The sequence below is a fragment of the Chelonia mydas genome, chromosome 12, assembly GCF_015237465.2.
Source record: "Chelonia mydas isolate rCheMyd1 chromosome 12, rCheMyd1.pri.v2, whole genome shotgun sequence".
In the NCBI taxonomy this organism is placed as follows: Eukaryota; Metazoa; Chordata; order Testudines; family Cheloniidae; genus Chelonia; species Chelonia mydas.
In genome coordinates this window covers 27475734-27499642 of record NC_051252.2, presented here as the reverse complement: position 1 = coordinate 27499642, position 23909 = coordinate 27475734, and the positions used below count along the sequence as shown (strand labels likewise).

At 40.7% G+C, this 23909-nt stretch overlaps 1 long non-coding RNA gene across 2 annotated transcripts in view; it reads right to left on the bottom strand.

The window, feature by feature from the left end:
- Positions 1 to 367: 367 nt before the first annotated feature.
- Positions 368 to 23909, bottom strand: part of LOC122462549 — a 39053-nt gene continuing 15511 nt past the window's right edge. For both annotated transcript variants that reach the window (XR_006285176.1, XR_006285175.1), the window contains exons 2-3: positions 13780 to 13915; positions 368 to 705 (exon numbers count right to left, since the gene is read on the bottom strand). This is a non-coding gene — a long non-coding RNA (uncharacterized LOC122462549). The remainder of the gene's footprint in view (positions 706 to 13779; positions 13916 to 23909) is intronic.

Genomic DNA, 23909 nt, shown 5'->3' with positions numbered 1-23909 from the left:
TAAGGAAGGACAGAATTGGGCCCCAAGTGTTTTTACATTTTTGTATTTGCACATTTACAAAATGAGGCTATCCAGCAAGAAAGAAGTGTATCTTACAAAATTTAAAATTAGCATAATTCTTACATATTAACAAAATATGTTAATATGTAAGAATTATGCCCAGACCCCGATAGACACACACTAATTTAATAACTGTAACTGCCTATGTTCTCATGCTAGTTATTTGTCAAAAGTTTACATTTGTTAGGGGCCCAATCCCGCTTCTTGAATGCAATCACTGGGAACAAAAGATGGCTACTGAAGTCAGTGAAGCAAAACTGAGCCTTGGAGAGAGGCATTATCAAAAATGGTAACATATGGGGCCAGATTAATCACTGTGCCAGTGTGGAGACTGGAGAGGCGCAATTTGCATTTCTGCTTTTAAAGGGCTGCAGGCACCAATTTGTCCCCTGGCACAAGCAAGGGCAACCATTGTACTCCTTTAAGTTGGTCTCCTGGCTGCCACAGCTCCTATGGGGCTAATGAGAGCAGTGAATACACAGGTTTGCTTTAGCTGCAGCCCCTCCAACCTATGATATATCCCTCCCTCCATCTTCTGGTTCATCTTTGTTCTACCCCTGACATGTCCTGGAATATTTCCAGCACCCAGAGTTTCTGTGGAACAGGCAGAGTTGGCTATGCATTGAACAGGGAAGTTCTTTGCACCTGGAGCGGGGAGGGAGAGAAATGCTATGTTAGCATAAAGTGGGCACAACATAGTGATACATTTTCCCCATCATCAAGTTCCACCCATGTGCTCCATTAAGATACTAGGCTGAATCCACTGTTGGCACAGACATTTAAGTCCATCGACCTGTAATCACTCACACCGGCCATAAATATGGCCTATAGTTGATATTGTGCTATAAGGTTCTGGTATGTACTAAAGACCAAAATCTGCCTCAACTACTTTACAACCAAGGGTAAGTTTGGCTTTGAAAGAGTGTAAAATTGGTGCAGTTCCACTGCAAGAGCCAATCTAAGTATGTCTCTCCTCATGAAGTTATACTTCGTTAGGGTAGCATATGGGGGTTTAAGGCAAAGGGTGAGCTATGTGGGTCACAGATAGATCTGTGACTCTGTGGATCTTCCAGCCAAACCTCTCCCCAGCATCTAAGTTTTGAGCACAGAGCAGCCCCTGTTAGGATTTCCCTTGGCTCTCTTGGGCCTGGGAGGATCATATTCTCATCAGCCCCATCATGAAAAAACTCTTTGCAAAACTCATTAGTCAGGCCTTGCAGAGGCAGGAAAGGGAGGAAGAATTTGAAACAAAAAAGGTGAAGTTTCCCTTTGTGGCATTTAGGAGGTACATATTAGATAAATTCAAGAAATAAACTACAATAGGATGAGATGTCCCAAAGAATTAGGGGGACACACAGTGTTTCACAATGGCTATTATGGGTACTATTACTAGGCAGGGACTTCAGGCCTGTGCCCTGATTTAACCATGTATTTGTGAGCGAACAGCTGTTCATGAAAACCAGATTTTCTGAAGAGCATTGGGAACAGTAAGGTGTTTCTAGTGTTTTATAGCTTTTTGAGGAAGGCTACTCAGCATCTTTTCTTATGACATGCTGAGATCCTTAAAGGAGTTAAAACTGGTCGCTGTCCTTTTCAACATTTACAATGAGGTTATTTTCCTTAGCTTTGTAAGTTTGGAACTATTTGACATTTTATATCTACTCACAGACACAAAATCAGCATAGATTCCAAGATAATCAGACTCTAAAGGTCACTATCCTTCTAAACTGGCTAGTTATAAACATTTTTTGGGGGGAAAAAAACATTATTTCTAATCAATATTGGTCATGCTGTGAAATGGACTTTGAAAAGTGCAGAACCTTGACTGATATTACCCTTTTTAAACTTGTGAAAGTTATTAATTATTAAAGAATAATTCTTGCTCCTATACATAAGTATGGCCTGGATCTCAAACAACAAATTAGTGAAAACAGATATATTTGTCAGGGATTTTTCACCTTTGGATTTACTAAACGGTTTGAATAAATTGTCTGTTACTATATTGACTGAACAGTACATTTTTTCCCCCTCTGCATTATTTTATTTATTCCCCGATGCATAGTTTGTGGGTTACCACAGTATCAGATTAAGGAGAATGTATGAGAAATAAGTCAAGATAGAATGATATCTCCTTGGAAAACAAGACAGTAATATGAAGGTATTTATCCTGCTTCCAAAGTATTTGCTGGTTACATAACAAAATATACTAACATCAAATAGGTTATTAACTGATTCCACTGTTTTTCCTATTTCATTCCACAGTACATCTAATAGAGTAAAAAAAGGTATTACCTAGAACAACTCCTCATCTCCACATAAAGAGATCATCCCAAAGCATACAGTGAATGTACTTAAGTATTATCCTAGTTCTACAGATATTATTGGATTTAGATGTATTTAGCCATTTTAAGTAGCGCTGTTGATCAGTTAAGTAATGCGATTAACTCTCACAATTAATCACGATAAAAAAATAATCGTAATTAATAACAGTTTTAATCGCACCGTTTAAAACATTTCAACTGGTATTCTATTGTTTAGTGTTTTGGATCTTTTTTCTACATTTTCATATATATTGTATTCTGTGTTATAATTGAAATCAAGTGTATATTTTGATTGCAAATATTTGCACTGTAAAAACAAAAAAGAAACAGTATTTTTCAATTCACCTCATACAAGTACTGTAGTGCAATCTCTTTGTTGTGAAAGTGCAACTTATAAATGTAGATTTTTTTTGGTTACATAACTGCACTCAAAAACAAAACAATGTAAAACTTCGGCGCCTAGAAGTCCACTCAGTCCTACATCTTGTTCAGCCAATCGCACAGACAAACAAGTTTGTTTACATTTACAGGAGAGAATGCTGCCCTCTTCTTATTTACAATGTCACCAGAAAGTGAGAACAGGCATTTGCCTGGCACTGTTGTAGCTAGCATTGCAAGGTATTTATGTGTCAGTTATGCTAAACATTCATATGGCCCTTCATGCTTCGGCCACCATTCCAGAGGACAGGCTTCCATGCTAATGATGCCCATTAAAAAAATAATATGCATTAATTAAATCTGTGATTGAACTCCTTGGGGGAGAATTTTATGTCCCCTGCTCTGTTCTACCAGCATTCTGCCATATAGTTCATGTTATAGCAGTTTCGGATGTTTGAAACTGCTATAACTTCATGTTCTTCATCTTAAGAACACTTTCACTGCAGATTTGACAAAATATAAAGAAGGTACCAATGTGTGATTTCTAAAGATAGCTACAGCACTCAACCCAAGGTTTAAGAATCTGAAGTGCCTTCCAAAATCTGAGAGGGACGAGGTGCGAAGCATGCTTTCAGAAGTCCTAAAAGAGCAACACTCCAATGCGGAAACTACAGAACCTGAACCACCAAAAAAGAAAGTCAATCTTCTGCTGATGGCATCTGACTCAGATAATGAAAATGAACATGCGTGAGTCCACACTACTTTGGATTGTTATCGAGCAGAACCAGTCATCAGCATGGACGCATGTGCCCTGGAATTGTGGTTGAAGCATGAAGGGACATACGAATCTTTAGCGCATCTGGCACGTATATATTTTGTGACGCCGGCTACAACAGTGCCATGGGAATGCCTGTTCTCACTTTCAGGTGACCTTGTAAACAAAAAGCAAGCAGCAGTATCTCCTGCAAATGTAAACAAACTTGTTTTTCTTAGCGATTGGCTGAACAAGATGTAGGAGTGAGTGGACTTGTAGGCTCCGAAGTTTTACATTTTTTTTTTGTTTTTGAATGCTTTTTTTTTTCTATGTATACTACATTTAAGTTTAACTTTCATAACAAGATTGCACTACAGTACTTGTATTAGGTGAATCCAAAAATACTATTTCTTTTGTTTTTTTACGTTGCAAATAATTGTAATAAAGATAAAGTGAGTACTGTACACTTTATTCCGTGTTGTAACTGAAATATATGTGAAAATGTAGAAAACATCCAAAAATATTTAGATAAATGGTCGTCGATTATGGTTTAACAGTGCAATTAATCATGTGATTAATTGCAATTAAATATTTTAATTGCACAGTTAATCATGATTAATTTTTTTAATCGCTTGACAGCCCTAATATTTAGTATTGAGAATAGCGTTGAAACTGGTGATTTCTCTCAAACCAGCATGAACTTTTTAAATGTGCCTTTATACACATTTTGGGTTGAAATTTTCCATGTCTGAAAACGTCTTTCTTGAAAGGTTGTGTAAGATCCAGGAGGATGGGGAAATGAAATTTCCCCCCATATTTTTTGGGGGGAAATAACTCAAAAACATCTGATCTTTGAAAATTCAAATAGACTTGAAATCTTTCACCAAAGAACAGTATATGCTGTGCTAGCTTAGTTGTTTTAAATCCATTGTTTTTTGAAATTCCGAACATTTCAAAATGGGGTATGTGCAGTAGAAAATAGCTGGTAGCTGCATACTTAGAATGAGGCTACCTCAACTTGAATCAGTTATCAGAGGTGCAGTAGGTAAGTAACACACGCTGTTACTTCACTCTGTCCTTGTCTACTTTTCTTTACACATTCCTTTTTAGTATAAATCCTTATTTTAGTAAGAAATCTCTGTTTTCTAGCAGAGAAAGATGACCAGAACAGTTCCCCAGGAGAGGTATGTTTAGTGTACTTAATGAAAAATATAAAATTTATATTCCATGAATCTATTCATACACACACACACACACACACACACACACACACAAAAAAACCTGTCATTTCTTGCAACAGAGCCAAGAGCTTCCTGTATGCCGATATGCTTTCTGGTTTGCTGTAAGAAGAAAAGATGATGATGAGATGGCAAGAGTTGAACACTGCTCTGGAAAAGGAAGAATAGAAGTGAGTCTTGGTTTTTTTGATGGGTGCCCATCACTTAGTGGGGAATGGAGTGGTCAGCTATGTAGAGCTGGAGAAAATGTAAGGGTAATGGTGCATATTCGCCATTAGCAGTGTACCCTCCTGCCTGGAGGTAGCATTGCAGGAATCTTGTGCCACCTTTTGACAACTTCCTCAGCCCTTTGGTGGCCTGTCTCTCTGTGAGTCTTCTGTGATCGGGCTCTCTGGGCAAGTCATATGAAATGCCTTCCAGGTTAACAAATGTCCAACTGAAAGTCCAAAACAAATACCCAAACTAACCATTTTTTGTGTGTGTCTTGTGCCTCCCTGCTTCTTAGCCTCTTCTCCTGGCCCCTAAAGAGCTTCTCTTATCATGGTACCTCCCTACCAGGATTCCCCAACTGTATCCCTGCCCCAAATACTATGGTAACTTACCTTAAGGATTCCCCCGATCCATGTAGGCCCTACCTCAGTGCTCCCCCACAGAAGTCTAACCTGCTCCCTGTGGGCCTTTTTGTAGACCCTCAATCAAGAGCAAGCCAGCCAGCTCTGGGGTCCCTCCCCAACAAACTCTGTTCCCAGCTGCTTTAAAGCAGTCCCTGATTCCCTGCATCTGTGGTCATTCATTATAATGAAGTCACCCTGTCACATTCAGCTGTGTTTACTAGTTTTCACTGGGTTGCAAGGTCACTGGCAAGACTGAACGCAGTTTCTCTTATAGGACCAGCCAGCTTGTGACACTCAGAAATATACATATGAACAGTCTTGTTTGAGCCCTCCTAACCCAGTCCCCATATGGCTTAATAATAGGCCTGTCCTTTGCCTCAGATTAGAGCAGTCTGAAGGTTGTTGAAAACTGTGCTGGCTACTAGTGATCCTCTTCTAGCAGCCAGGGATTGCAAAAGGCACATAAATATTGTAGGTACTTCCCTTTTTGTCCCAAACATACCCTTTACCAGGGATCAAAAGGGAGAGGTATAGTAGCTGCTATGAGCTCTATATGACAACCCAAAGCATGGGCAATTAATATCCAGATTTTCAAGACGCTCTGCAACTCCCTTTGTTCTTAATGGATGCTGCTGAGTGCTTTGAAAATCTGGCCATTATTGGCTAGCTGAGGTATATTGGGACACCACAGCAATACAGAGCTGCTACAGGCTGAGCAAGAATCTGATCCTTTTGGTAAGTTTCTGTGTCTCAATTACTTAGCATTAAAACATTAAAAAAAAAAAAAAAAAAACCCCACACACCAAACGCATACACTTGGGAAATAGCTCAGATGCAATGCAATGACCTTATAGTTTCATAGAGACAGGTTTCAGAGTAGCAGCCGTGTTCGTCTGTATTCGCAAAAAGAAAAGGAGTACTTGTGGCACCTTAGAGACGAACAAATTTATTTGAGCATAAGCTTTCATGAGCTACAGCTCACTTCATCGGATGCATTCAGAACGTATGAAGCTGTAGCTCACGAAAGCTTATGCTCAAATAAATCTGTTCGTCTCTAAGGTGCCACAAGTACTCCTTTTCTAGTTTCATAGAGAAAGGGAAGGGCCATTTCTTGGTGTTTAAGCAGAAGAACCGTATGACTAAAATTAATCCATGTGAATTTGGTGTGGGGATTAAAACTCCATTGCAACATGCTTTGTCTAGGATAGTAAAATTCAGTGGAAGGTATTTCCTAATACTGAATGAATACTTTGATATATTTCACCTCTTCTTGGTAAAGAAGAACTTGTAGTATTCTTGAATTTATATGCTATGTGAAATCATTCACCAAATACTTTTGGCAAATACCTCTCTGGTCTGTAGATTATGCTTGCACAGTTCATTGAAAGTATTAGTATGTGAACTTCATGCTATGCTGGTTATTCTTGACTGGAGATATTGGACTAGATTCACCAACATTAAGTCAAAATGGGTTTTCAGCTACTTTGCATTATTAGAACAAAACGGAGCAGCTTCGTACGAATCTGTCCTATATGAGGAAGACAAGGATGGGTGTGTGTGTGTGTAATACCTTTTATGGGACCAACTTCTGTTGGTGAGAGAGAAGAAAAGCTTTCCAACTTGCATGGAGTTCTTCTCAAAAGCTTTTTTCTCTCACCAACAGAAGTTGGTCCCATAAAAGATTATCTCTAATATCCTGGGATCAATACAGCTACAACAACACTGCATACCACAGGTGATGTTACCTTTCTCTGTCTATGTCTGGGGGGAGAAAGCAGAAGGAGACTCCGCTGGTTGGAAGGCATGAGATGCGATGTCCTGAGGTTGGGGGTTCCACGACCACCACTCCCAAGAGGAGAAGGCGGGTGGTGGTGGTTGGGGACTCTCTCCTCCGGGGGACTGAGTCATCTATCTGCCGCCCTGACCGGGAAAACCGAGAAGTCTGCTGCTTGCCAGGGGCTAAGATTCGCGATGTGACGGAGAGACTGCCGAGACTCATCAAGCCCTCGGATCGCTACCCCTTCCTGCTTCTCCACGTGGGCACCAACGATACTGCCAAGAATGACCTTGAGCGGATCACTGCGGACTACGTGGCTCTGGGAAGAAGGATAAAGGAGTTGGAGGCGCAAGTGGTGTTCTCGTCCATCCTCCCCGTGGAAGGAAAAGGCCTGGGTAGGGACCGTCGAATCGTGGAAGTCAACGAATGGCTACGCAGGTGGTGTCGGAGAGAAGGCTTTGGATTCTTTGACCATGGGATGGTGTTCCATGAAGGAGGAGTGCTGGGGAGAGACGGGCTCCATCTTACGAAGAGAGGGAAGAGCATCTTTGCCAGCAGGCTGGCTAACCTAGTGAGGAGGGCTTTAAACTAGGTTCACCGGGGGAAGGAGACCAAAGCCCTGAGGTAAGTGGGAAAGCGGGATACCGGGAGGAAGCACAGGCAGGAATGTCTGTGAGGGGAGGGCTCCTGCCTCATACTGGGAATGAGGGGCGATCAACAGGTTATCTCAAGTGCTTATATACAAATGCACAAAGCCTTGGAAACAAGCAGGGAGAACTGGAGGTCCTGGTGATGTCAAGGAACTATGACGTGATTGGAATAACAGAGACTTGGTGGGATAACTCACATGACTGGAGTACAGTCATGGATGGTTATAAACTGTTCAGGAAGGACAGGCAGGGCAGAAAAGGTGGGGGAGTAGCACTGTATGTAAGGGAGCAGTATGACTGCTCAGAGCTCCGGTACGAAACTGTGGAAAAACCTGAGTGTCTCTGGATTAAGTTTAGAAGTGTGTGCAACAAGAGTGATGTAGTGGTGGGAGTCTGCTATAGACCACCGGACCAGGGGGATGAGGTGGATGAGGCTTTCTTCCGGCAGCTCACGGAAGCTACTAGATCGCATGCCCTGATTCTCATGGGTGACTTTAATTTTCCTGATATCTGCTGGGAGAGCAATACAGCGGTGCATAGACAATCCAGGAAGTTTTTGGAAAGCGTAGGGGACAATTTCCTGGTGCAAGTGCTAGGGGAGCCAACTAGGGGGGGCGCTTTTCTTGACCTGCTGCTCACAAACCAGGTAGAATTAGTGGGGGAAGCAAAAGTGGATGGGAATCTGGGAGGCAGTGACCATGAGTTGGTTGAGTTCAGGATCCTGACGCAGGGAAGAAAGGTAAGCAGCAGGATACGGACCCTGGACTTCAGGAAAGCAGACTTTGACTCCCTCAGGGAACAGATGGCCAGGATCCCCTGGGGGACTAACATGAAGGGGAAGGGAGTCCAGGAGAGCTGGCTGTATTTCAAGGAATCCCTGTTGAGGTTACAGGGACAAACCATCCCGATGAGTCGAAAGAATAGTAAATATGGCAGGCGACCGGCTTGGCTTAATGGTGAAATCCTAGCGGATCTTAAACATAAAAAAGAAGCTTACAAGGAGTGGAAGGTTGGACATATGACCAGGGAAGAGTATAAAAATATTGCTCGGGCATGTAGGAAAGATATCAGGAGGGCCAAATCGCAGCTGGAGCTGCAGCTAGCAAGAGATGTCAAGAGTAACAAGAAGGGTTTCTTCAGGTATGTTGGCAACAAGAAGAAAGCCAAGGAAAGTGTGGGCCCCTTACTGAATGAGGGAGGCAACCTAGTGACAGAGGATGTGGAAAAAGCTAATGTACTCAATGCTTTTTTTGCCTCTGTTTTCACTAACAAGGTCAGCTCCCAGACTGCTGTGCTGGGCATCACAAAATGGGGAAGAGATGGCCAGCCCTCTGTAGAGATAGAGGTGGTTAGGGACAATTATGAAAAGCTGGACGTGCACAAGTCCATGGGGCCGGACGAATTGCATCCGAGAGTGCTGAAGGAATTGGCGGCTGTGATTGCAGAGCCCTTGGCCATTATCTTTGAAAACTCGTGGCGAACGGGGGAAGTCCCGGATGACTGGAAAAAGGCTAATGTAGTGCCCATCTTTAAAAAAGGGAAGAAGGAGGATCCTGGGAACTACAGGCCAGTCAGCCTCACCTCAGTCCCTGGAAAAATCATGGAGCAGGTCCTCAAAGAATCAATCCTGAAGCACTTAGAGGAGAGGAAAGTGATCAGGAACAGTCAGCATGGATTCACCAAGGGAAGGTCATGCCTGACTAATCTAATCGCCTTTTATGATGAGATTACTGGTTCTGTGGATGAAGGGAAAGCAGTGGATGTATTGTTTCTTGACTTTAGCAAAGCTTTTGACACGGTCTCCCACAGCATTCTTGTCAGCAAGTTAAGGACGTATGGGCTGGATGAATGCACTATAAGGTGGGTAGAAAGCTGGCTAGATTGTCGGGCACAACGGGTAGCGATCAATGGCTCCATGTCTAGTTGGCAGCCGGTGTCAAGTGGAGTGCCCCAGGGGTCGGTCCTGGGGCCCGTTTTGTTCAATATCTTCATAAATGATCTGGAGGATGGTGTGGATTGCACTCTCAGCAAATTTGCGGATGATACTAAACTGGGAGGAGTGGTAGATACGCTGGAGGGGAGGGATAGGATACAGAAGGACCTAGACAAATTGGAGGATTGGGCCAAAAGAAATCTGATGAGGTTCAATAAGGATAAGTGCAGGGTCCTGCACTTAGGATGGAAGAATCCAATGCACCGCTACAGACTAGGGACCGAATGGCTAGGCAGCAGTTCTGCGGAAAAGGACCTAGGGGTGACAGTGGACGAGAAGCTGGATATGAGTCAGCAGTGTGCCCTTGTTGCCAAGAAGGCCAATGGCATTTTGGGATGTATAAGTAGGGGCATAGCGAGCAGATCGAGGGACGTGATCGTTCCCCTCTATTCGACACTGGTGAGGCCTCATCTGGAGTACTGTGTCCAGTTTTGGGCCCCACACTACAAGAAGGATGTGGATAAATTGGAAAGAGTCCAGCGAAGGGCAACAAAAATGATTAGGGGTCTAGAGCACATGACTTATGAGGAGAGGCTGAGGGAGCTGGGATTGTTTAGTCTGCAGAAGAGAAGAATGAGGGGGGATTTGATAGCTGCTTTCAACTACCTGAAAGGGGGTTCCAAAGAGGATGGCTCTAGACTGTTCTCAATGGTAGCAGATGACAGAACGAGGAGTAATGGTCTCAAGTTGCAATGGGGGAGGTTTAGATTGGATATTAGGAAAAACTTTTTCACTAAGAGGGTGGTGAAACACTGGAATGCGTTACCTAGGGAGGTGGTAGAATCTCCTTCCTTAGAGGTTTTTAAGGTCAGGCTTGACAAAGCCCTGGCTGGGATGATTTAACTGGGACTTGGTCCTGCTTTGAGCAGGGGGTTCCAAAGAGGATGGCTCTAGACTGTTCTCAATGGTAGCAGATGACAGAACGAGGAGTAATGGTCTCAAGTTGCAATGGGGGAGGTTTAGATTGGATATTAGGAAAAACTTTTTCACTAAGAGGGTGGTGAAACACTGGAATGCGTTACCTAGGGAGGTGGTAGAATCTCCTTCCTTAGAGGTTTTTAAGGTCAGGCTTGACAAAGCCCTGGCTGGGATGATTTAACTGGGACTTGGTCCTGCTTTGAGCAGGGGGTTGGACTAGATGACCTTCTGGGGTCCCTTCCAACCCTGATATTCTAGGATTCTATGATTCTATGACATTGGTGAGGCCTCATCTGGAGTACTGTGTCCAGCCTTGGGCCCCACACTACAAGAAGGATGTGGATAAATTGGAGAGAGTCCAGCGAAGGGCAACAAAAATGATTACGGGTCTGGAACACATGACTTATGAGGAGAGGCTGAGGGAACTGGGAATGTTTAGTCTGCAGAAGAGAAGAATGAGGGGGGATTTGGTAGCTGCTTTCAACTCCCTGAGAGGTGGTTCCAGAGAGGGTGGTTCTAGACTATTCTCAGTGGTAGAAGAGGACAGGACAAGGAGTAATGGTCTCAAGTTGCAGTGGGGGAGGTTTAGGTTGGATATTAGGAAAAACTTTTTCACTAGGAGGGTGGTGAAACACTGGAATGCGTTACCTAAGGAGGTGGTAGAATCTCCTTCCTTGGAAGTTTTTAAGGTCAGGCTTGACAAAGCCCTGGCTGGGATGATTTGATTCGGGATTGGTCCTGCTTTGAGCAGGGGGTTGGACTAGATGACCTCCTGAGGTCCCTTCCAACCCTGATATTCTATGATTCTATGATTCTATGATTCTCTTCCAGATTGAACACAATTCTTAGAATCAGGTTTTTGGCATGAGTACTCAAGTTTAGCAATTCAAAATCCACTTGCTGTGAATATTTTCCCACTTTCACTTACAGTTTGACAATGCCATGAATGTTTCCTCCAACACCTGAGAGAAGCTAGTAAAATGCCTGAACAAGCATGAAGATTTGGCACTCATGGGTTAATGATCAAAAATTCAAAGCTGGTTTTAGCATTGATTGAAACACAGTTCTTCTGGGACTGACCTTTGAAGTGTCAATCAGCATAGTCCTAGGTCTTTACGGGAAAGATTGCTTTCAGAGATGTTCCTTACAGGGAGTACAAATCCAAGATGACAGCACAGGCTGAGTTTGAGATCTCGGGAAAATAAATATCTATTCTACTTGGTGAGCTCTTAAACATCTGTACTTAAGGAGTTCCTCTGAACTGCTTTCATCTGCAATCTTCTCCCTTTTTATTTCCTGCTTTTGGAAGTTTTCAACAGCTTCAGCCTCTCACATTGCTAAATCTTAGAGTGATTCCTCAGGCACAGACCAGCAGCACATACTTTACTTAGCTATAAAATCTGCTATCACAGCAATTTGCATTTACATTTTAATATGAAGACTAAAGAGGTATACTGAATCAACAACATAGTGCATTCCTGGCATACGCCTTTCAAGTTGTCAAACTGCTCTCTCATGCCTTTTCTATTTGTTCTGCTCTCTGGCCAGGAGAGAACTGGTGCTTCAAATTTACTGAATGTGCAATATTTTATCATAGATCTTAAATCACAATTCATATATTTTAAGACAGATGCCAAGACATATTTAGTCTCTAAGGTGCCACAAGTCCTCCTTTTCTTTTTGCGAATACAGACGAACACGGCTGTTACTCTGAAACTCTATATTAGTGCTATTGCATGTGAAATGATCCCAAGTTCCTCGGGAACAACTTAGGTTATATTGCAGAGTATTCATACTGCAAGCTGTCAAAATATCTTTTCTATTTTATATCCATAGGGGTGATACCATAAGGTCAACTGCTATTTTCTGAAGTCTTGCTTCCTGGAGGCAGAACTTCAAGAAGGGAAAATTTTGTGCTGTAGGTGAGATAAAAGGATGTTGGAGAACAGAATGTGTCAAGGGTAGGAGGAAGGATGTGCATTTCATTGCATTCAGAAATACCTGCACTGGTAGGAACGACAGACTTGAGTAAGCATCTATTTTATTTAAGCTGCAACAATGGATCCTCCTGGAAGATTTTGTTTAAAAACTAAAGTTTAGGTGAAATTCAAAGAGTTGATGTCTCCCCCCCCCACACCCCGGAAATCTTTGCTCCTAGAGACGGTGGCTAATTCAATTTTTCGGTGGGGAAAGTGACAATTTTCCAGATATTAGTGGTATCTTGGGTACAACTGATCAAAAATTTTTCAAAAAAAATTGTCATCTGAAAATGCTGTTTTGTTGAAATCTAAATGTAAACAGATAAAGTGGATGAGGTAATATCTTTTACTGGACCAACTTCTATTGGTGAGAGGGGCAAGTTTGAGCTACACTTCAAACCTGGGAATCTCTCAGTACCTTTCCCAGACCTAAAGAAGAGCTCTGTGTAGCTCAAACTTGCCTCTCTCACCAACAGAATTTGGTCCAATGAAAGATATTACCTCATCCACTTTGTCTCTCTAATATCCTGGAACTGACATGGCTACAATACTGCATACAATCATGGAAACATATCAATTTCAGCAACGTCCGACAGGAGAATTTCTGAACAGTTTGAAATAGAAATGGAGTGTTTTGTTTTGACTTTGTTTTGTCTCTAATTTTGTTTCATTCTGACTTTAATGGTTTGTTTCAACTTTTACTTGTAATTTGTTTCACATTTTAATTTTGTTAAAGCATATATGTAGCATACATATTTTATATTAGAATGTTTTGACTTTAAGAAGATAGTTTGATTTTTTTTTTGTTTCAATTTAGGTTGAAAACCAAATCTTGAACTATTTTGTGGACTAGAAATTCTGAAATATTTCAAATTTGAAAATGTCAAAAGGATCTGATCAATTTCAAAATATTGGAATTTTCATCCCAGGGGAAATTCCATTTTCTGAGCAGATCTAATTTTGGGGTACAATTAACTTTAGAAGCTATGGTAAGTCTGTGTCATATGCATGGGGTTTAACTGATTTCAAAGTTTGGGTTTAAGAAGGAATTTCCCCCAGGGCACATTGGCATGAAACTTGGTGGTATACGCACAAACCTTCATCTGGAGCAGTGAGTCTAGATTGTAGGTTTGGATAAGGTTTGTCATGCTGCACACAGCCAGGGTCTTAGCACCAAAAAAGCAATAGCACACAGATGTTGGACTTTGGTAACTTCCACTGTCTTCTGTGTTTCTGCAATATAAAGGTAGTAGGTAAATTGTCATCAAGCTACCTCAATATTCTTTATTGTTTAAAGCACAGCCACTTTCGGGGCAAATTATAGCTGATTCTGTGCAGGTGCACGAAAGAAGAATGAGAGCATAATGAGTCCATTTCCAAGCTCTTCTGTGCACCCTAACAGTAGGGGTAGCTATAATGTGGCTGTAGGTGCTATAGCCTATGAGAGGGCAGGCTAGCATGGTTAGCAATGCAAGATGTCCTACCTAGACCTGCCCGATTTGGTACAAGGGCAGAACTGGTTGTCCCTTACCAAAGCTCCTCAGATTCCCTCTGCAGGTATAGTGTGAAATCCTATCCCCACTGCAGTGAATGGAATTTTACCATTGTCTTCACTAGAGCCAGGCTTTCATCTATATTTCCTTACAAAGACATGACGACTCCAGCCACCGCAGCTGCTTTATTGGTGCATCCACTACCTCTCCACAGAGTTTGGCCCAAACTGCATTTCGTGACATTTAAAAAAAAAAAAAAAAAAAAACCACAACACACCTCCCCCCAAACAAACAAAAACACAACAACAACCAATCCTTCAGTAAGGTGATTACCTAAAAAACTTGTAAAATGCTTACTGAAATGTTGGGTGTTATGCCTCCATAATCAGTTCTATCTTATTTATGCTAAAACACTGAGTAAGACTCATTTATAATTTACTAGGATGCTGACAGTAATAAAACCTATGAGATTTCAAACATCTATAATGAAATTATGAATCCTTGATATTTAAATGACAGCTCATTTATACCTCAGTCAATCAACTATTACACATAGTATCTTTATAGCTCTATAGAACCATGCAGTTAGCCATGCTAAGACAAAAAGAACATCTGAATATTTCAGGGGTGGGGAAGGATAGAGCTATTAAATAATAGATCTTTTGTGATGACCCCCCTCCCTCCTTTTCCTGTAAAAAAATGTATATTTTTGGTAGGCAGCAAAACAAAAGGCAGATAGACCTGTTTCTGGTCACACATGCACGAACTGAATAACTTTAAAAAGGGAATCTTATTCTCTGCTTCTACCAGAAGTATAATGGACCATATTTAAAGGCTGTCAGCAAGTAGGATTAGATTGCTCCCAAAACACTATGAATTTTTTCCCCAATGTGGCATTTTCAAAAATGCAACATGATAGAGCATTAAGGTATGTCAGCTGTATGACATGACAAGATATATTTCCATTCAGCTGGCTGATTAAGATATATCTCAAAGCAGTAAACAACTAGTTTTATTTTTAGATAATTTACTGTGTAAAATCATAGCACATGGAAATCTAAAATAAACTAGGACACAATAGACAAAACAATACGGAAGATAACAAGATAAGGAATCAGCAGCTGTATTAATGATTGAGGAAATTTAAATGGTTAACATTCATTTTGCTCTCAAGGTCATGGAGTAAAATGAAATTCTAGCTTCTGTAGATTGGATATTCTTTCCCAGCAATGCCATTCACTATTGTTTTATAAGATACAATTAGATAGATGTGCATGCACAAATATAGCAAAAGATATATTCTTGGTTTCCTATTACTTCCCCTACATGACCTAAAAATCCCTAATAATGCTGTTTAGCTTAGCTACTAATGGATATAGTTTCTGTGGAGAAAACATTTTCTCTTATATATCTTACCAAAATTTTATCTTATCTTCAAAAAGGAATATCATAACTCAGGGAATCTCTCTGTGCTTACTGGTAGACCAAAAGGGAACTAAATACTGGAAAGTACTGGTATACACACATACCTAGTCCATACATATGTTTAATATTATACATAGTTGTATATGCCAGCAAGAAAATAGATCTTACATTTTGCAGTACTGAAAGGTTTGTCCCCTATAACAGTTTTTTTTATATTGAAATTACCTGATTTTGAAATCCTAACAAAGCCATTTGAAAGTTCTTTGTAGTCTCCAAAAATATTATATTGAATACCAAATTGTGTCTTGAGAGATAAAGCTCTCTCTATTAAAAATCAAGACATGTAGTATCAAAAAAAAGTGTGATTGCTTTCTCGGCAATTGCATTGTTTTCCTTCTGGTTTCAGAAAATTGTCTTGAGATTGGATTTCCACCCCACCCCCTACCTCTTTTAAACAGTAGGATGCCATATGAAGCCTTTTTGTTTGTTTCAAAGCACAGAAAGGGAGATGTATTTGAAGGCTCATTAAATAAAGCTTTTCACCTTTGGAGCATGAAGTCCATGTCTACCCTTTGGACTTAAACAGAACTTTCAGTAGCGAATTGCCCACATCACAAAACAACAATATATACTTTTTGACGCTGTTGATGGAATCATTATAATCATTTCTGATCTCAACATCAAAGACAAGACAAGACAAGACAAGACAATTAGTGTTCAATGTCTGATGAACCACTGTATGTTTATCAGGTCTGATTTCTCTGAAGCTTACTGATAAAAAGCCACAATCGGAAATTTTACATTATACCTGCATGCATGAAATTTGCCCACATAATTTAAAAGACCATCAGCAATTAAATCTGAGAGATTCTACTTCAGGTTTGGTAGAATTAGAAGATTTAGAATTAACCCTTCCAAAAATAATAATCAATAATAATCAATAAAAGCCCTTCCATATTCGTTTGAATAATTCCTAGGTTGGCAGATACTGAAGTGACATTCTTTGTCCATCAGAACTGCTTCCCAGCCATTTTACAAAAATAGCATATAAAGAGCTGGCTTGGATGAGCCCTCATATTGTGATCTCCTGGACTATTTTCTCTGTGAAAAGTCTACTTACCTAACACACACAGAGTCAAATACTTGGAGGGCTTTCACTTTATAGGTATTCAGAGGTGAGCTATTTGACTCCTTGAAAGAGATTATAGTTGTACCACTCTCCTGAATCCCCAGACAGAAGCCAATTTACAGAGAAGCACCAATTGAAGCACCAGTAGGAAACGGAATTTCTGCCCTTCTGGCAGGAATAAAGTTGCTATGGTGGTAGCCAGCACAAGGAAATGGAGTATACGGAAACAAAAATAATGATAGTCTGGGCTACTGCTCATAATTAGATATTTTCGAACAGCATTCTAGCTAACATATTAAAACCAAAACCCTTGACTTCCCAAAAGAGGAAAGTTAGAGCAATGTTTTTTTAATTAAAAGATTTCAACATATCCCTTACTTGAAAAGGTAAGGAAACTAATTACACATACTTCAATAAAAATAACCCAACTCATATATAGCACTTTTCATCAGTAGGTCTTAAAACACTTTCCAAAGAAGGTCAGCATAATTCAATAGATGGGGAAACAGAGGCACAAAGCAAGTCAGTAACTTGTCCAATGTCACCCAGCAGCCCACCGACAGAACCTGGAATAGAGCCCATATCTCCTGAAACTCAGTCCAGTGCACTATCTGCTAGGCTATGTTGCCTCTAGGTATCATTTGAGGATTTGGTCACTACACAAAATATCATCATCATAGTTTAACTTGGATGGCATCATTTTGTTTTTTGCTCTGTATATTTGTTTGGTGAGTGACCAAGCCTAGATGACACAGTGAATAAGCAGCACCTTCTCTTTCCTCCATGATACAATAATGCACAAGGGGTAAGCACACTTTATGACAGCATTGAAAATTTAATTCCTTGCATATATCTTATCAAGAACCCAGTTTTGTAGGCCTTATGCATACAAAACTACCAGCTGAGGTACTTGTGCTAGTAGGCCTCTGATTTAAGTGAGAGGTGACAGTGCATTCTCAATGAATGATCTTCAGCTATAGAATTAGTGTCCCACATTGGTGGTGTCACAGCCTAGCGGCTGACAAAACAAGCTAAAAAGTTCATTTATGTTCCCAGATAAATTGGGAAGTGGGATAAAATATTTGTTTTGAAGTGAAGGGAGTGGGATAAGATTATTGAGAGTGTGAAGATCTTTTATGTGACCTTTTTATATGAATGTATGTATTTATGAGTACTGACAGTGCCTTGAGCTCTCAGCAACATACAGGCTACAGACATAATCACCTGACTAAATCTAAAATGACCAACATGTGCATGCCTGTACTTCTATAGCCAAGTGATCAACCTCAAGGGAATCAGTTACAGTTTCAAAATTGACAGTGAATACATGCTGAGTGAATTAAAAAGAAATTGTTTAATAAGCACTAAGCATGATCTTAGCAATACACAATCAAGAAGATATAATCCCTCCCCACAGAACTAAGGCCCTAACCATGCAAAAAAGTCTTAAGTGTTCAATTTTACTCGTGACTATTTCAGTTGAGTTCCGTGAGATTGCACATGAACTAAGTTATTCATATGCATAAGGCTTTGCAGAGTGAAGGTCTAAAATCAAGACAGACTAGAAGACAAATGTGATATTACACCTGCTTCAGAAAGTAAATATACAAATACCATCTCCCTCTCTGTTCAGTTTCCCTTTAAACCATTTACCGATGTAATACACCAATACACCGTTTCTGACATGACCACCCACTCTATTTAGTGGTAAGGCATGACTTTATAGAAACGCACTGAAAGAAGTGTGAATTTGAAAGAAGATACCCATGCTTTCAGGTAGGGGTCAAAATCATATCGCCTTTGGAAAGCATAACTACAAATAAGAAAACTAACTGATGCAGCACCGAAAGAGATGTAACATATGAATGCATTAGCTGAAAATAACCAAGGCAGAGAATTTTCATGAATATAAACACATTTGCCAACACAATACATCTTAGCAAGTAAACAAAAGGTATAGAGCATAACCAAGCTAATGCACATTTTTAAGCACTAAAGCTACTGTTTTTCCTCTGTATTTTATAAGTCATTCCACAAACAGATGAGATTTCTGTATTTTTCATGGCCATCGGAAAATATGGGGTGATAAGAAAATTCACGTTATTTTAGGAACATATTTGCATAAGTAATTAAACATCTCCAAAAGGGCCCTGAAGCCATTGAGACAACTGAATTATTTATATTTGTTTAGTTGATTAGATAAAAATGCAGAAAAACAGCACATCAAGATATTTTGTAGTAAGATCAGGAAGAAGATGAAATAAAGATTGTCTAGGAGTTCTCTTAACCCCCAAAATGCAGATCAAATCAGGTACCTGAAGTCAATGTTTCTTAAATTATAAAATTGATATTAGTAATATATCTCAAAAATCATATCAAATATACATTTTCAAACAACATAGCAGATCTTTCACTTTTTTTGGGTGGGGCAAGTGAGCTGTGGATAGGGTACAGCAAGGAAGGATGGAGTTCATTCGTGTGCAGAGAGACTATACAAGGCCTATGCAGAATTTAAGTTTGACTTCAATGGAATATGCACCCCACGTAGGCTCTCCACACCAGAGTGACTTTACCCGACATGTAACATATTAGAAGGAAAAAAGCTGTTATCTAGGATGTTGATGCAAGTGAAAATTTGCCATCTGAACATTAGCAAAGAAACAGATTCCCATTATTAAAGGGAAAGAACAAAACTTCAGGTTGTCCTTGGATATTTGTATCTTAGAATATGTAGCAAGACTAGCACAATAGAGAAGGTAAGATTTTCATAAAGATACTAGAGTGGGTTTAGATAAGGTCTTAAACTGTTAAGAGCACTACTTTTAAGATGAATTGTAAAGGCTTTTTGTAAAATGAAGATCTGAGTGATGTGAAAGTACTGTACCAAAATAGCCAAAATGTCCCTCCTCTTGAGCTTAAAATATTTTTTTTTATTTTAACTGATGTCACCTTGTCAGTGTTATTTATTAAATGTTTGCTTGTACTTTAACTGCTTCAGAACCTGAAAAAAATAAAACAAAAACCAAAATGTAGCATTATACCCCATATGCTTTATGGAAATATGGTTATGATATGAATATGGTATTACTGGATATACTTTATGCAAGATGGGTCTTGTAAGAGATCATTGGAAAGGTTATAATTTAATGAATGTGTTTATCATGTATCATTTTTGTATCTGAAGCTGAGAATATTGACCATGTCTCTGTATTTCAAATGTGCTACATTGGATGATGCTAAACAATGTTAGTGGCTTAATGAAGAAATGCACACAAGCATAAGGATAACCCCAGGAACTGTGTGCAATAGAAACCTCTCAGAGATAGCTCTATACAATGGGAACCGTTTGACCGAGGTCACAGGAAAAAAAAAAAGCTTTCCAGCAAGTGGCGGTGGGGGCACAATATAAAAGAGGAGTGGGTGGGTGAGATTCTGTGGCCTGCATTGTGCAGGAGGTCAGACTAGATGATCATAATGGTCCCTACTGACCTTAATATCTATGAATCTATGACAATGATAACATGAGTGGACCTCACTCGCCCTACAATAACAAACACCTAAGGAACAAAGACTGAACTGTGAGAAGTGATGGTCCCAGGCTAAGATCTTTAACCTGTGTAAGAAAACCTGGGAAAGCCAAAGCAACTTGTGCCTTAAGAGTCTGCCAGCCTGTTTATCGCTCAGGGTGAGAATTTGTTAATTTATATCCTACCTATCTAGTGTGTTAAGCTCATTCTGTGTTTTTTGTTTATTTAGTCAGATAATCTGCTTTGTTCTGTTTGCTATCCCTTTAACCCTTTTGTGGTTCATATACTTGTATCGTGTTTATTATTAAACCCAGTTTCTGTAATTTCTAAACCGGGGGGGGGGGGGAGAACCATCATGCATCTCTTTCTTCACATTGAGGAAGAGGATGGATTTTTATGAGCTTGCACTCTGCAGATTTTTCTATACAGTGCAAGACAGTATTATTTTGGGTTTTTCTCCCAAAAGGAGTGTGCACGTGAGTGCTGGCGGTGTCCTCTCACACAGAACTGACTTCAGTCTGTGGCTGCATCTGGGTGTGGCCCTACCTGTGTGTGTGTGTGTGCGCGCGCGCTGCAAGAGGCCAGAAAGCCTAATTCAGCAAAACAGGGAGTGGAAAGGCAGGCTGGTGGAGCAGGAGAGGCTCAGTGACATCCCTGGGAGGTGGCCAGCCCATCATACAAAACACTAAGTCAAGGGAAACAGTACTATATATCATTCTGGATATATGCCAAATACACTAATTCTTTCAAAGTTTGCTAGGGTATGTTATAGTACAATATATTTCATGACCTTTTCAGTTCAAAATAAATTGATGCTCAAGGAATTAATGCAGAACACTGGTTTGTTATTGCTACTATGCTTTAGGTGTCATAGCAAACATGGCTTTTGGAAGTTTATTAGGACCAAATTTTCAAACCCACCTTCACTCAAGTACTCTGTTTCATGAGCATGTGCAAATACTTGTTGGAAATTTAACCCAAGCTTCTTTTCAAAATGATGATATCTAGTCCTGATTTCCATTAGTATAGTGATTATTTATAAGAAGCCACCAAATAGTTCATTTCAATAAATGTCAACTTTTTAAGTGCTAGCTCCATGGATTCTGGAAGGTTGGTGCTTTCCTTTCTTTCTTAATGCATTTGACAACACTCACCCCAACTACTCAGATAGGGCACTGGAATAGGGGGATGTAGTAGAGGACAAAGTCATATCCCAATATTTGACTAAAACTGAATTCAGTTCAGGACCTGCAACTGGGACTGAACGAGGAAATGAGGATCTAAACCTTCCCTGCTGGGATGCAGCCAAAGGACTGCTTTAAGTGACACTGGCTAGCATGTTTCTCCACGAACAGATCCACCAGCTAGGGATCACTCAAGTCCCTCACTCTCCAGTTCATCTTTTATCTACATCTTTGGCCTGCTCAGGATCATCCACTACACCTAGGGTAAGAGCGTGCATGGCATCAAGCTCACTATACCTGTGTTAAGCCTCCTGAGGACTCCCCATTCTTCAGGGGAAAACATCTGGATACATTTCCATCCCCTTTGCCCCAAGTCATTCCTCTTAGCAGTGCTCTAATGAGTCAATGTCCTGCCCAAAATGTAGACTAGATTACATATTTTATATAGTCACACTAACTAAACACAAGTTTATTAGAACAATTGGAGGAGACTGATTTTTAATATCCCCAAAAACTATTAAGCAAGGAGGCTCATTCAGTATTCCCTCTATTCAGTACTGACTAGCACATGGCAAGGTTCACATTCTACTTCTTGCCTCAAGTCCCAGGAGGTTTTTCCACAATTTGAGCAATGTTGTACCCTGTTTCAAATAGCATCATTCAGTGTCCACAAACAACAAACAGATAACATAATTCATTTATCTCTTCTTTCAGTCTTTACAGCAATGACAAATAACTTTCTTGTTAGGTCCAATAGCAAGGCCATAACTGTGGACTCATTAGCATTCAATTAATGAGCACAGCACTCTAGAGAGCAACAGCATTTCAAATCCCATCTTCCATAGCCCCACTAGATTTTTCCCCACAAAAGCTTCTGTGGTTTGCATCTCATTTCAGCAGTCTGTTTGAAAGAGAAACAATAGAACCCCTATCTAAGAATTTGATTGGTGGTATCTAAAATATTTGGACAGCTGAAAACAATGTAACTGACTACAATGAATGCTTACATTATTTATGAAGATTAAATGTCACTGATTTTTCCATCACAATTTTCAAAATATAGAAACAGTGCATACAGCATGTTGCCTGATATGTCAAATATTGAGTTGGCCTGTGCAATGCTCTAGACTTAACACATTTCTCCCACGAATTAGAAATGCACATATATGAAGGGTTTAAGTGCGAGCACTTGCATGGTGGAGAGTTCTGTGCAATTAACTTCAAAAAAATGTCATGCCTGTTAGGATTTGTGTGTGCAATATTTTCAGATTTCCCTGTCTTATGTTCAGTCAGTATCTCTCTCGTCTTTCACCTTGTCATTGGGAAGGAGACACACTGACAGTGGAGGTCTTTCATATCTTATAAAAAGGCAGTTTGACAAAGTCATGATTGTTTCTTTAAACATCTCTGTGGCACTAGTTTATTTTCCCCAAACACAAGTTATGAAACTTGGGTGCCTATAGTATAATTTACATTGCCGCTTTTGTATGAATGTGCTAGCCCCAACACACGCCCTTATAGCTTGCCAAATGAGCTGTCAAAGCCAAGATACAAGATCAGCTCATTACTGAGGACACAGAAGCAATGAAACACAGACACCACAATACGGCAAAATGCAGAGGCTGCAATTTTATTTAGAACTTTTACTTAATTGGGGCAAAACTACGTGACAATGTTAGTCCAGTGTGCTTCAAAACAGGCACAACGGTCCCAGTGGACTATTAACCTGAAAGTGGGTCTGAAAGCCTGTACGCTCTGAGGCCTGCCAAGGGACCGTGACTGGAAGCCAGAGTCCCAGCCTGCTCTCCTTCTCTATGCAGGAGGTGAGGCCGGGGGGGGGGGGGGGGGGGGGGGGGGATGAAGGAAGCCACAAACTGCACAAGCCACAGAGGGGATATACCTCTGGAGGGAGGATATACTTGTCTATGCATTGTTATGCCCAGGACCAATGGACAAGTAGACCACTGAATTACAGATTCTTGCTTCTCCACTTAGAAGGGCCCCCCGACACACTAGGACACTCACTTGCCCAGGGATCTAAAAAGTGAGGGGAGGGCTGTAATCCCCCAAGAAGGATGTTAACCAATACGGAGCCACCAACGAGAATCCCTGGACCAACCTTTGGACCTACTCAACCCAAGACCAAAGAGGGGCCAGAATTACCTCAAACTGCCACACTAGTTGAAGCAGACTGTAAAGCAGCCTCAAACCCTCACTCCCTCCAGAGCAGAGCTTCAGCTGGCTGCCTGCCACCCTATGTGTGGGTTTCTCATCCCTGAAGCTGCCTTAGAATCATAGATTTGGGGTAGAAGAGACCTCAGGGGGTCATCTAGTCCAACACCCTGCTCAAAGCAGTGCCAACCTTCCATGATGCATCCTCTGAGTTACCAGATGGGTGGTAACTCCTACTCCTGGTTCTTTTACCCTGTCTGCAGCACCTCCATTAGTCCTTCCCTCACTGCCACTCTG